The sequence below is a fragment of the Numida meleagris genome, chromosome 19 (genome assembly GCF_002078875.1).
Source record: "Numida meleagris isolate 19003 breed g44 Domestic line chromosome 19, NumMel1.0, whole genome shotgun sequence".
In the NCBI taxonomy this organism is placed as follows: Eukaryota; Metazoa; Chordata; class Aves; order Galliformes; family Numididae; genus Numida; species Numida meleagris.
This window is the reverse complement of record NC_034427.1, coordinates 6251424-6265245: the sequence shown is the minus strand read 5'-3', so window position 1 is coordinate 6265245 and position 13822 is coordinate 6251424. Positions and strand designations below refer to the sequence as shown.

The 13822-nt window shown below is 43.6% G+C and overlaps 1 protein-coding gene across 2 annotated transcripts in view; it reads right to left on the bottom strand.

Moving 5' to 3' along the window:
• Positions 1 to 13822, bottom strand: part of LOC110408237 (somatomedin-B and thrombospondin type-1 domain-containing protein-like) — a 32694-nt gene that overhangs the window by 17770 nt on the left and 1102 nt on the right. The window contains exons 3-5 of one of the 2 annotated variants that reach the window (XR_002444232.1): positions 13145 to 13273; positions 12141 to 12275; positions 7803 to 10704 (exon numbers count right to left, since the gene is read on the bottom strand). The gene's annotated coding sequence lies outside the window, so the exon portion shown is untranslated. The remainder of the gene's footprint in view (positions 1 to 7802; positions 10705 to 12140; positions 12276 to 13144; positions 13274 to 13822) is intronic. The other variant, XR_002444233.1, reaches the window with a different exon arrangement.

The following is a 13822-nucleotide window of genomic DNA, read 5'->3' as shown; positions in this document are numbered from 1 at the left end:
CAAACAGGTTTGCATTCAAGTCAAAGCTGGTGTTTTTAACCCACCTATAAAGGGCCAGAGTAGCACCTGACTCCACAAAGCACTACTGGGAATCTTTAAAATCCAGAATAACCCCTGGCAAGGCACGTTCTCTAGGAAAAAGGAGCACAATGACTAGAATTCTCCATCAATTCCACAAGCTACACAATCATCTCCCAAATTAAATCAAAAGCAGTGCCTTGTTTTCCAGATTCCTCCCAAGCTATCTCCATTCTCCTGCTTTCCCCAGCTCCCTCCACCGCCACCACTCCCTCCTCCAGCAATGCTCCTCCAGCAGCCCACACCACGCCAGGAGATTCCTGCAGGCAGAAGCAGCCTTCCCAGCCCATCCTGACTCAGACTGAGGGTCAATGCTATGGGATGGTCCATGGGATTTTGTTGGTGGTGTTTAAGGATGGAAGAGATCACCAGGGTCCTGTACAGCACAGCCAGGGATGCCTCCCAGCACCTTTCCTTAGTCCAAAGAACCTGTGGCTGAACAAGATTACTTTTTTGTCTTCTTCAGCACAGACCATTTTATTCCCTTCCTACAAGAAATCTCCAAGGGCACAAGAGACACCGTCACCCTAGAGATGAAACAAGAAATGCACGCTGCCTCCCCTCCAGAAACAGCAGTTCCATTCACACCCCACAGCATCAGTCTTCCCAGTCAACACCGCATCATCCCATCCTCCCTTAGCTAACGCATTCTCAATAAAAGAGCCTGGGACCCCAGGGCACCATTTCTGCTTCTTTAGTTGCAGGGAAACAGCTGCAACTTCACATAGGTCAGAATACAGGTCCTTTAACTTTTTGTAAGTTGTAATCCATTAGATTAAGATGAAAAAGATGACATCTTTCTGTTCTGTAACAGGTAAATCTAAGACAAATATGTTCTGTGTGGGTTTTTTTTTTTTTGTTGGTTTTTATATGCTGATTTCTTAAGGAGACAATAAAAAGCAGATATTATCCTTCCATACAGCAGCAGATATACATGAGGCTCATAGTGGTACCCTTCTCTGTCTCAGGCTAAATGAATCCATCCTCAGCTTAAAACAAACAAGCAAAAAAGCACCCACAAAAACCAACCCACATCCGTGTTTATTAATTTACTGAATTGTCACATCAGTTGAGTTGGCTTATGAGGCAGCAAATACAAGTGAGTGGTATGCAAGTTGCAGCATCAGGCTCTGGTGTGACATGGCACCACTCATCCCATGGGACCCTGTACAGTACAAGATCATTTGGGAAGTCCCCCATAGTTTCTTCAATGCAGTTATCAACCCCAGCCATGAATTTCACTCTCCTAAATCTGTACCCACATGTTAGGAAAACAAACAATGCAAATGGAAAGCAAATTCTTAAGTGATACAGATGCTGCTTAAACAGAACGTGGATGTGTCTTTCTAAATCCAAAACATGCTTAAATATTATGTTCAACAGACATAACTGTTCTGATTAACCAGGCTCGGTAATGAGGTATAAAAGCTGCAGAAGAAAGCAAATATATTTACAACAAATCTTAAGTTTTCAGTCGACTGCACATCCAGAGAAACCTTGGCTTTCACAATTGGTCTAGCACTTAAGTTTCATAGATTTAAATGCCCAGTTCACAAGAGGGTTGACATTAGTCAAGATTTTAGCTGACATTTGTTAACTATGCTAATGAAGAAAAAAAGAGATGGCCTGATTTCTGATTATATTGTCGAGACTAAACTTACTGAACACAGTCTGGCTCTGCCCTCCAGGTGCTGCCTGTGTCACAGACTGCCTTTATCAAGAAGCCGGAGGTCAGAGAACAGGACTCAGTTTAATGTCTGCCATGTGGAGTTCCTGGAGGAGGCCACCAAGGGAACACGCCTGGTCTGACCCACGCCTGTTTGCCTGCCAAAGGTAATCTGAGGGCTTCTCAAGCATGCGATGAGTCAGATGCATGTGGTGCAATCTGCCAATCAAGTGGCATGGAAATTACCGTTCCAGTGTTGTAAACATCTGCCAAATGGGCCTCATTCATGCAGTTCTGTGTCTTCACTGCATCTTCTACCTTGAAGAAGTATTTGTAAAACTAGACCTAGAACAAATGAATCCTAAATTCTAGGCCCCTCATCAGCCTTCTAGCCATTCTGCCTCCTGAAGTGTATGTTTCCACTTGTTTTAGCAGACAAAAAAAATCCAGAACAGTAAGGTGACCCTTGTAAATTAATAAAGTCCCACTTAATCTACAAAGCAACAGAGGCTCATTTGCACTTAGGTGACAAAACCAGAGGCCTTATCTACAAGAAATGCATTTCCACAGGAGATTCAAGGACACTTATCTGCACAAACTCCATCTCAGCAGATGATGGCTAAACACTTCATGAAGAAGGAAATGAATATGTTGTGAAGTAGAGCTAAAAAACAAAGCACTGACCCAAACTCCCAAAAGTCAACTCTCAGCATAAAGGGTCCTTTTTGTGACTGACATTTCTGAGTGCAACGGGGAAAGAGCATACATTAACAGCAGGGATGAAGATAAATGCAACCGTTAATACTAGCTCATCTATTTAATGGTTTTATTTAATTGATGCAATTTACATGGCAGGAATGGTCACATCTATTTTCTACAATGAAAGCAAAAGCTGTCATGGGCATAGGAAGGCATTAATCAATCAAGTATGCATGTTCCTTGGGATTTATTAGTAAGGATAATTGCATGAAAACAGGAGTGACCTGATATTCTCATATCTGAAAGTGCATTCTTACTGCCTTCTTATATGAAAACCCTGATTAGCCACCATGGAAATTCTAACAGTCATACAATCAAAAGAAGCTAAGATTTGGGAAGAAAGGGTGAACTGCACATTTTCCTTTTTGGTTTCTCTGAACTGTTTTTGCCCTGGCACCTCACATCAAGTTGACACGGGCACACTACCATGTTCATATCTCCAGGTCTTCTAGCAGTATCTGCCTGGTGGCTGATTGTCTTGAGGATAAGGGCCATAAGACCCTACATGTCTTCCATGGTGTGGAGACAAGTGGCAATTTTGGACAAGTTAATCGTGCTATAGATGGTAAAGGGATGCACTTTGCTGAATGACCAGGCTGGAATGAGAAAGTTAAATATAACAATCACCACGTGGTTTTGTAGCTCTGGGAGTCTTACAGATAGTGAACAACACTGCAGTTGCATGGGACTATCAGTTTTAGAGTAAACCTCGTCCCTGCCAAGTTGACCACTATGAAATGACTGAGAGAGTGCTGGAAGCTACTGAGGACCTGCATATTATAGTAAGATTTGGGTGACTCATGGACCATCCAGCCAGAGGAATTCTTTGAGACTGCAGAGTTGCCTACAGAATACAAAGCTATTGTTCAGTAGTTAGACCAGGATTCTATCCTAACACATTACAGCAAAGGATACTTGAAGGTTTTTTGTTTGTTTGTTTCTTTTCTCAAAACTGCATTTCCATGGACCTTCGTGACTCTGCCAAGTCATTTCAAAAATCAATAGAAGCGTTGTAAGTTTCTGTCCAAACCATATTATAGCATTGCTATCAACAATGTATCTGACTCTGAAAGCCTTACAGAAAACATGCAGAATGGGACATTTGGATGGCAGAGGGGGGTCACTAGATTTTAAATAATGACATTTTAAAAGATTTTAATGATATTCCTAATGAGTCCAAGAAATTGGCATTACAGGCCCAAATCACCTTTGCTCCCAGTATGAGAGAACTGAAGATGATGAAAGACTGTGGGATGCTCCTAACACTTCCATCACAATTCTCTCTACAGAGCTAACCCCACCATCTCTCAGGGATCCTATTTAGGTTTACAGATCAGGCAAACCTACAGGAAACCACAGCTCACTGACAAGCCTGTCACCAGTGGCTGAAGCCAACAATACATTCCCAAAGGCCCAAAAGCTCCTGTCTTCCACTAACCTTGCAGGCCTCCCATATGGCTTTACGTCTTCCTCCTCGCAGCTCCTGAGCCACAGATGGAAGAACAGTGCTGTGATGGATAGACAGACTCCATAAGACATTGGGAACATCTGACAACATCCAGGTATCAGCGAGCTTTCTTTTTCATTGAGAGAAAATCATTAGGCTCTTCCCTGGATGTGCCTTTGTCAGATTACCTGTCACAGTTCAGACAGGCAGAAGGCAGCCTGCTCCAGGGTAAGAGGCACTCACTTGGAAAGAAAAGGCTGTATCACATCTCTCATGCAACAGGCTATGACATCTTTTGTGCCCATCGTGCCCACTTCATGTAGCATAGGGAAGCACACACCCAGCATTTGTAGTTTAAGACTGGCAGTCACAGCCCTGACTCTGCCTGCATTCCTTCACTGAGATAATCCATCTATGCTTCCCTTCTGCTCGGCTTCTTACAAGGACCTTTCTCCAGAGGAAGAAAAAAAAGTGAGACAGGAAAAGATGATAAGGAACAGATTTGTACCTGCTGTATAAAATTAACAAGATGACTCCTCACCATGCCTTCTACTTGCCAAAAGGCCGTGTAAAAGCAGGTCTACCTGGTCTATTCTGCTAGAGGAAAAAAAATCAGGTGTATTTGTATACAGAGACATTCACCCAGTAACTATAACACATAATGAGATATCATAGTTCATCAGTTTCCCTCTCCTCCTCACTGATGTCACTACTTGCCTTTATGTCTAGCAACCTGACACTGAAGGCTTTTGATATCACTTTGGTACCTGGTATACCACTCCAGGTCAGAGGAAAGACTGCCAGGAAGAATGTGTCATAGTTCAGAAGAGTGACGGAGTTTGCAGAGGGAAATCACGACCAAGCGCAATCGTGACCAGCAGCACGAGCTGTGTGTCACCCTCATGATAAAACAGCAACTGCTGTGGACCACATGCCCATTGTATAAGGGTAGGTAAGCTACGAACCAACAAGAGATGCAAACTGCTGTCAGCCCCTTTGACAACCACTTTCTCCAGGCAGTTTTCCCAAGCCCCATTAAGGTGTTTCCACAGCAACATAAATTGCTGACCAACAGAACTTCAGACACTTCCAGTCCTCCTCTGCAAACTTCCAAGAAAACTGCACCTACAAATATCCTGCTGTAGAACACTCTCGGTGAATACTCAGTGGAAAAGTCTTCTCTGAACTGCTGTTGTCAAAGGCCTGACCCACATCTATAAGAAAATGGATTTGCTCTCAAGACAGATCTTCTCCAGGAGAATAAAATATTTTTCTCTTCTTCGTAGACAAAATTCTTATAAACGTGAAAGAAGACTAAGCCAGTGTAACACAACAAACTTTGTTGGTACGATTCTCAGCCAAAATCTGTCAGGACAGCCTAATTTTCCATGTCATGTCAATGCAGTGCCTTGTCCCATACCAGAAAAAAAAAAATGGTTCATGGAACCAGCTGGTATTGTTTGCCTAGATGGAATCCTCCCTTTTGGATCAATTTTTATTGAAATGTATTTCATTTTTACTTCATTCTGGGCTTTCAAGATCTACTGTGTTATGGCTCTATGATGTTGGTTCTGGTTTCCAGAGCCTGCTGCAGGTTTGTGACCAGGAGCATGAGATAGCAGCCATCTTTCATCATCCTCAGGCCATTAAGTTCCCCAGCTAGATTTGGGAAAATTGGCAGGGTATGGCAATGTCTACAGTTGTTAGACATGTGCAGCATAATGGAAGTGCACATACTCACAGTTAATAAACAAAGACATAGGTAGACTTTAGTGTTTCTTCTAAGAAATGGTATCCAGAAGGTTAGCTGCTGCCTAAGGGCCAGGCTCTATCCTGGATTGATGTGCAAGCATTCCAGTATCTGTGGGAGGATCAAAAGCAAAAGCCTCACCCTTCCTATTGCAGAGCAGTTCTGACCCAGAAGCAGTAAGCTGTTGAACACATTTGAGGCCACCCATGGTGGGAAACGCAAGCACATGTGGAGCAGAAAGCGTGACCTACTCCAGGCCAACCCCTGGGTGCTGACATACTGCACCACCTTTGGAGAGCAACTTTTAGGAACAGGCTCCAGGGAATTCATCTGGGCAAGCAGCACCATGTGGGACTGCATCTGCATACCTACCACCCTCAAGCACTAGATGAGCCTGCTGGAGGGATGCTTACCACCCAGAGAGGAACAGCATGGTTTGCTTCTTCATGTAGTTAGCGCTGAGATCACACCTGCTAGTCTCCTTTACCCCGGACATCCTTGCTGAGGAAGGCTACAGGAACCCAAAGGAGTCTGCGTGAAGCAGGGAAATGAGGACAACCCTTGGCTACAGAAGTCAAGTTTATTCTCAGCACTAGAGGGAAGTCTTCAAGGTGACCCTGCCACAGCATGCAAAAACAAACAGCAGGTGACAGGCACCAACAAAGTGTAGACTCCCCAGTGAATGCTTTCTAAATATAACACTCAAGAAATCAAGCAGATCTCAGGTAACACAGAACCAGCTCTGAGCTCATTTCCATGAACTCACAAACAGTCTTAGAGAATGTAATGGTACTGGATCCTAATTTACACCACGTGTAGCACAAAGTACTTTATCCATTATCATCATATTGGGCCCATTCGTGCACAAGGGATTGGCAATGTTGTGCCAGCAGATCCCACAGTGCAAAAACAAACCTGGGTTGCACTGAGACAGCAGACTACACCCCACTGCTGCAAGGGAACTGGCAAAAAGGGTGGAAGAGGAACAGGAACATTTCTAACTGCAGAACACCTAAAAATACGTCATTCAAGAAAGAAACTCCCTGCTTCAAAAAATAATTTTTCCCCTCCATCTGTAGGACAGCTTGAGTGTCCCGAAGTCTGGATCTTCCTAGAACAACCCCCAAACCGGGTTTTACTTCATTGCTGTCCACAATAGCTTGTTAACACAGCTGATAATTTAGTAATTTTATCTACTGATGAGCAGAGATGAAGGCAGAGACAGCAAAACAAACAGTAGAAGCAGCAGTGAGTAAACAGACTGTGCTATCCCATAAGCTAATGCAGCCACTTAACAGACCAGTCTAAAAAAGTTAAAAAATCAACACGCAGTCAAAGAAACATTCCCGAGTCTTAGAGAATATAAATGTGAAACCTCTCACTGCGTATGAAAACATGTCTATTAAGAGCAACATCCAGAGAAATAATCTGCTATTTTCATCTCAAATGCTCACGGCACCAAGAAACAGAGCTGTTTCAGAACAGTAAACATTTGCTTAAACGTATCAGCCTAGTGAGTGACTGCAGATTTCAGTTTTAGAAAGTCACCCAAGTATATACAGCACAACACTGTCTGTTTCTGTTATAATTGATGGAGCTGACAAATCCTGTCTTTGTCCTCACTGCCCAGTTCAACCACTTCACAGCAGCAGAATAAGAGCTGTGGGCACACTGTGATTTTCCTTTGCTCGTCTCTGAGAGATGGCAGGGAGCTCTCTGCGAAGAGATACAATCAGAATAAGCTCTAAGCCAGCTTTTGTCCAAAATGTTCCTCTTTGCCTTCATTACTTCATTCAAAACACCCAGCCGCCACAGTCAGGGGTGATCAGTGTCTGCAGAAGTCAGGCAACATTGGGGCAACAAATGTCAGGTTTAATTGCTTTAATTTCAGAGGAAATCTCCCATCTTTTAACAAAAGGCTATACTGAGAGATTTTCAAATGGGGTGATCTTACCTGCATTGATGAAGCCAATGAAGTTCATTTCATGGTTTCTCTATTACTAGGGAAGCTTATTTCACTGCACAACTGTAAGCTGTAGTATTATGAAGTCCATTGCAGCTGAAGTTTTTGAATAGCTTACTGTTACACATGGGAAAATTACCTGAGCTCAGAGCACACCAGAGAGCCCACGACCATGCTCAGCCTCTCCTCACAGGATTCTCCTCAAAGGTGCATAGGGGTTTGGAGCACAGGTCCGGAAGGAGTGCCAGGGGAGGCCCTCTAGAACCAAATCAGTTCCAGAAAGATTATGGCAACAGATGTAGAATGAAACCATACCTAGAGGTGCCCTGCTGTTTGCAGGCACATCAGAAACTCCAGAAAAAAAGCTTTGAAACAAAAGCCTGTCAGTATAGAAGACCACCTTTACCCTTCTAAGTATAAAAGCCTCTGACAAGTTCAGATTTACTTTCAGAGTTTCTCTCTGCTCTCAAACTAGTTGTTCGCACAGACAAATCTCAAACACTAATCCACCGTTACTACAGCAAACTGCTATAGTGACCAAGCGAAAGTATCCTGACTATAAACACACAGAATGAACAGTTGATGAGGAAAAACCTGTCTGTTTGGACCTTAATTAAGCTTTGGGAAAGGTATGCACACAGCACCCCCTGCAGCTGCCCAGTCAGATCCCTGAGCCCAGCTCACTGCACACAATTCAGTTCCATCTCTCCAGCCTGGAATGCTTCTGAGTTGCTTACTGTAGATCAGCCATCCCCACTTCCATCATCCATCCCTGCACATGCCTGAGTAGCACCAAAGCTTCAATCCTGACCTGATTTCTTGGTGAGAGATAAAACACACAAAGGACATTTCAGATGTACCTGCCCTGTCAGACAACTAGCAGTCTCTACTCCATAATCCACAGAAGCTTGCTGGTAGATACTCTGCTTAGATTAAATTTTATTAGCAACTTCAATCCCTCATTAATATGTTGCTTCATGAGATTACACTGTTTATAGTAATCTACCCAGCTTAATGGAAGACTCCTTTTCACATGTTGATTATTTTCCATCATCACCATATCCTATTAGACATACATCTCAAGGCAACTGTCAGTTCAGATATCAAATCCACTCCTACAATGACTGAAACTTATTTACGGTTATAAGAAATGAGAATGCCCTGTAGAGATTTTAGGTGCTTTAAATAACTACCAAGCTATTAAAATATTAAGTTGTTGCTATCAAGCAGTAAAAATAACATTTAAATACTTAAAATGAAGAAGGAAATAGTTCCTTAAATATTTCCTTAGCCTGTTATCCAAATCATTTTTTGCCCTTCAGGTGCTTCAAGCAGAACTGTGGCTGCTGGGCTAGCAAGCTCACTGTAGAGCATAAGCATCCAGCTGCTTTCAGGCAGCAGCCACTTACTTGGTATTTGCATACATGACCCATCAGAACCAGCCCAGGACTAGCAACACACTGACAGGTGGCCCTGCTCCTCAGGAAACCAATGAGGCTGCAGGATTGGTTTTAAAACACATTCCTAATGAACCTATGAACTATTGTGCTGCTTCTCAACAGCAGCACGTAGGTAACTGACTACTTCCATCATTAGGCCTGGGGTTTCAATCTCAGCTCATGCTGTTTGAGACACTCGGTTAATACAGGTCCCAGCTTTCCACAACAGCTTGAAGACGCTGTTCTACTTCATTTGCATTACCAGTGGGGTATACAAATGCTACCAGACCAGGACCTGCATAAGCCATCTGCCAAGGCCTGTCTGACTGTGCACCATGCAGACACCATTTGACTGCCAGGCTAATGGTCACAACAGATGGAGAATACCTTCCTCAGGCAGAAGGCAGACTTGGCACTATTCAACCCCAAGTGGTCATTGCACAGTACAAGTTCATTGATAAAATGTTTTGCTCCCATTGAGGCCAGGCATGCCTATTTTACAGAGCTACTGCAAGAAGTCTGGAGATACAAGACACAACATACTCTAGGGCTTCAACTTTTTCTCTGGTCTTAGGGAAACCATCTTGTTCAGTGCTTCCCTACTTCAGCACATGCATAGAATTCATATTTAATTCTCCTGCTCTGCAGACTGGGAAGACTGCCAAAAAGCATCCAGGGGAGGGCTGCAGGAGCTGAATCAACATCTGCCACTAGTCTCTCTAGCCAACAGCAGTCATTTTTGCTAGCTGATCACACTGCATGAGGGAGATATCCAAACCTTACAGAAGCTGACATCAGCTCCTCCTCCTTCCTAGACTGCTGTTAAGTCTCGGAAGGACTCATGTATGAAGACTGTGCAAAGCTACTGTAACCTACTTACCTGGAACATGATATCCTACATCTTTTACCAGGCCATCTACAACTCCCAGTGCACTATAGTCTCCTAGGGAATGTCAGCTGCTACACATCTCAGTTAAGCACCTTTTGTTTCAGAGTATGTGAGGATTAGCTATCCTGCCATGAGACCACGACCCTTTCTCCTTAGTTGGCAGAAAGCAGTTCCATGGAAACAATCACCACACAAATGCACTGTCACCACCCAACTCCAAAAATCAACAACTAGGAGATAGAGAAATTGGCTGTTAGAGGTATGAAGGACAGTTTTATTCGACAGTTGAGTTCATTCAGTATTCAGATTTTATTTAAAAACCCTCTCCTTGTACACAAGGCCATCATCCAATATACAACAGCTTTTTAAGGCTTCTGTACTTTTAATGTCAAGTAGCATTAGTTGTCAGGCAGTGAATACAGCCCTTGCAGACAAAAGTCATCCAATTACATAAAACCTGCAGCAAATTCCAGGATCCATTATGATTAAATGCATCATATGAAGGAAAAAATACAACACCCTCCATCTGTGAGTTGGCAAGACACCAAGAGAAAAGACTCAAGAGTTGTTGCAGAGTGATGCGGATACTGTAGTGTGGACAAGGGATCACAGGCAGCAGCATGGAGAGAAACAGAATTAGCAGAAGACAGCTTTCACCTAGTACACTGAAATCACAGCAGATCCTGGGGCCTTCCTGAGAGATCTCACTCAACCTGTCAAGAAAACACCCAACATCGTGTCAGTCCACCCCGCAACAAAAAGCAAAAATACAGCTTTCAAATCCCACCCCCAAAATTCTTTTAAGATGGTCAGGATTGTTCTGCAAACAGCCAAAAGAACTGCTGTACTGCCAGGCACTCCAGATTACTCTTAGGAGTCATTTTTTGGGAATTTCATAGTATTTGATAAAAGTCTGGGGGAACTAACTGAGCAGAGTGTGCCAGAGTAATTATTTGATCAGCTCTGCCATCTGACACGTACCACTCATACTCCTTTAGAGTTCTACTATGCTATACAGAAAGGTCACATTTGTGCTCTCCAGATACAGGCTGAGAAGACTTGAGCCTCCCTTAGAGCTATGACAGCTGAACACAAGGCACAGAAACAGCACCATCAGGCTGCAACTGAATGAAGCCAGCAGTAAGTGTTTACTCCATGAAGCAAAATTCTGTTAAGCACATTTTCTAAAGCATTAGTAAAACCCTGAACAAATAGCCCAGTTTTCAGAAGATATCACAGCTGATCCTTTACAGAAGCAAAGGAAGAAAAAGCAGCAAAAGCCATCCCTCTCCAAAAAACTGAAGTTTGCTGAAAGCTGACATTTATCCACACTTATAAGGCATGGAGAATGTCTCATTCACAAGTAAAATAAATCTACAACAAAGGTTCCCTGACTTTATATGAAACACTTCATTTTCACACTGCTGAAAAGCGGCAAAATGAAAAAAAAAAAGCTATGTTTATGCCCTTTTAAATTAAATTGAAACTTGTCAAAGCTCTCGCCATTGCTCTTACTGGAGATCTTCTGAAAGCAAAAAATCCTTTCACTTTTAGTCTCTTAAGACTTTTATGCACGTCATATAGTGTAATGCAATCAGTATTACTAATATGTATACAGACAGCACCCTCCAGTGCAGTCTGCCCTCCGAGCGTGCAGCATACACATAAATTCCCTGCCCATAGGCATGAACCCTCAATACAGAACCAAGTGACAAACTGAAGAATCTTGCATCTGTGGAATCAGACAAACCTGGCTTAAATACAAGTTTGTATCAGCATTGTCGATCTGATGGGGAAAAAAGTTTGAAGTCATCATATGCCACAGAATGACAAATGCTCTTCAGCTTAACACTGAGGCAATTAATTACATTTATAAAGATGTCTTCAGGTCCATAATAACCAACAGGGCACTACACAAAAAATGGTAGAAGAAATCAAGAGTATTTTAACTAGTAAAAAGTATTTCTATTCATCTGCTGTTGTTATCACCACTGCTTCCAGGTTGCTGTTTACTTGCAGTGTTAGTCCCTGCCCACTGCCTCACTTGCTACCTCAAACATGCTGTAAGAGGATAAAGGTAATGCACAAAGGGCTCGTGCTACAGTGCTCAAGTCTACCTATTAATCATATCTCCAGAGAAACAACTTACCTTTGCTCCTCCATCAAGAGGAAATACACGGTAGAGAAAGCCAAGGCTCAGTCATCACACAGCTGATTCACTGCTGGCTACAGCCATCACATCAGGTCTCCAGCAGGCCCAGCGTCCCTCTGCCTTCATAGAGGCCTAGGGGTGAAACCAAAGGAACAGTTAGCACCGAGCCCCGTGAAGCTGTTAAGACACCACAGCTCTTTACTGCTGGTGCATCAGACAAGATCTGGCTAGTGATGATTAATCAACACTGTCGCTCTGATGGGGAAAAAAGTTCAGTCATCACCTACACCAGCAGGTTCAAGGAGTTACAGAACTGCACACCCATATCAGTCACGCAGAGCTCACACCTCCTGAGACAGATCCATGGAGAACAGCGAACTAACGGCAGAAGCAGCAAAGCCATGCACACACACAGCCCCCACTGAACACTCATAGGATCTAAAACCCCCTCAACACTTCCTCAAGCTGGCTAGCAAGAAAGCCTCAAGCTCAACAGCCTCTCTTCCAAAAGGATGTTAGGATGGTTCCCATACTGTATTACAACAGCTACTCTGAGCAGGTTACCCACATGTCTCCAGGCAGAATGACCTTACAATGAGTTCCCTGAACACCATTTATCAGGAAAAAAAAATGGGACGTGGCTATAAATCCAGTAGCCTGCTCCACCTCATCCCTCTAGTACAAAGTTACTGATCCCTTGCTAGGTTGGTTTCTGTTCACTAGTCACACCTGCCACTTTGGACACGATGGAACACTGAGTGAGAGGAGGCACAAAGGCTCCTGCTGTAATGCTTCTGCACAAGTAAACTCTTGTGTGCTTTCAGCTCTGAGTATTAGGCTACATACTGCAAATTATACAGAATAAGTCTTCAAATATACTAATTTGACAAAGCATTTCAGAAGCAGTCTCTGATCCAAAACCAAAGATGTTCTGTTTTTTTTTTTTCCTGAATTTAAACCAATGATCAACACTAGCAACCTTATAAACTTGTTATTCTTACCTGCTAAAGGTTCAGGCACAGTGGTGCAAGCCAGCACAACCGTGTTCATCACATAGCTGATCCACTGCTGGCTACAGCCATCCCATCAGGTCTCCAACAGGCCCAATGGCATTCTGCCTTCATAGAGGCCTAGGAGTAAAACCAAAAGAACAGTTAGCACCAAGCCACACAAGGCTGTGGGACACAGCAGCTCTTCCCTGCTGGTGCATCAGACAAGATCTGGCTAGAGTGATGATTAATCAACACTGTCGCTCTGATGGGGAAAAAAGTTCAGTCATCACCTACACCAGCAGGTCCCAGGAGTGACACAGCCACACTCCCACCTCCCTAGGCACGTCCACAGGGTCTGCATGAACTTACACAAACCCCTCCCCAGAAAGAGCTAGCTGATTTGCCTGCTCAACAGACTCATGGCACAGCGGAAACACTGGAGAGCACCAAGAAAAAAAAAAGTGATGAAACGGGCTTCCACAGTACAGCGTGAGACAGCTAAGGCAAACATAACGTAGGAGGCAGTCAGAGATAACAGCTTATACACTTCTGCAGCTACAGCCTCTACGGCCATCAGACATGTCTGCCTGCACAACGCAAGGGCAGGAGGATGCGCATATAGCAGTGAGTGCTGGGCAGTGGCCAAACCCCAGGACACAGGAAACAGCCGGGCCACGGACACAGCCC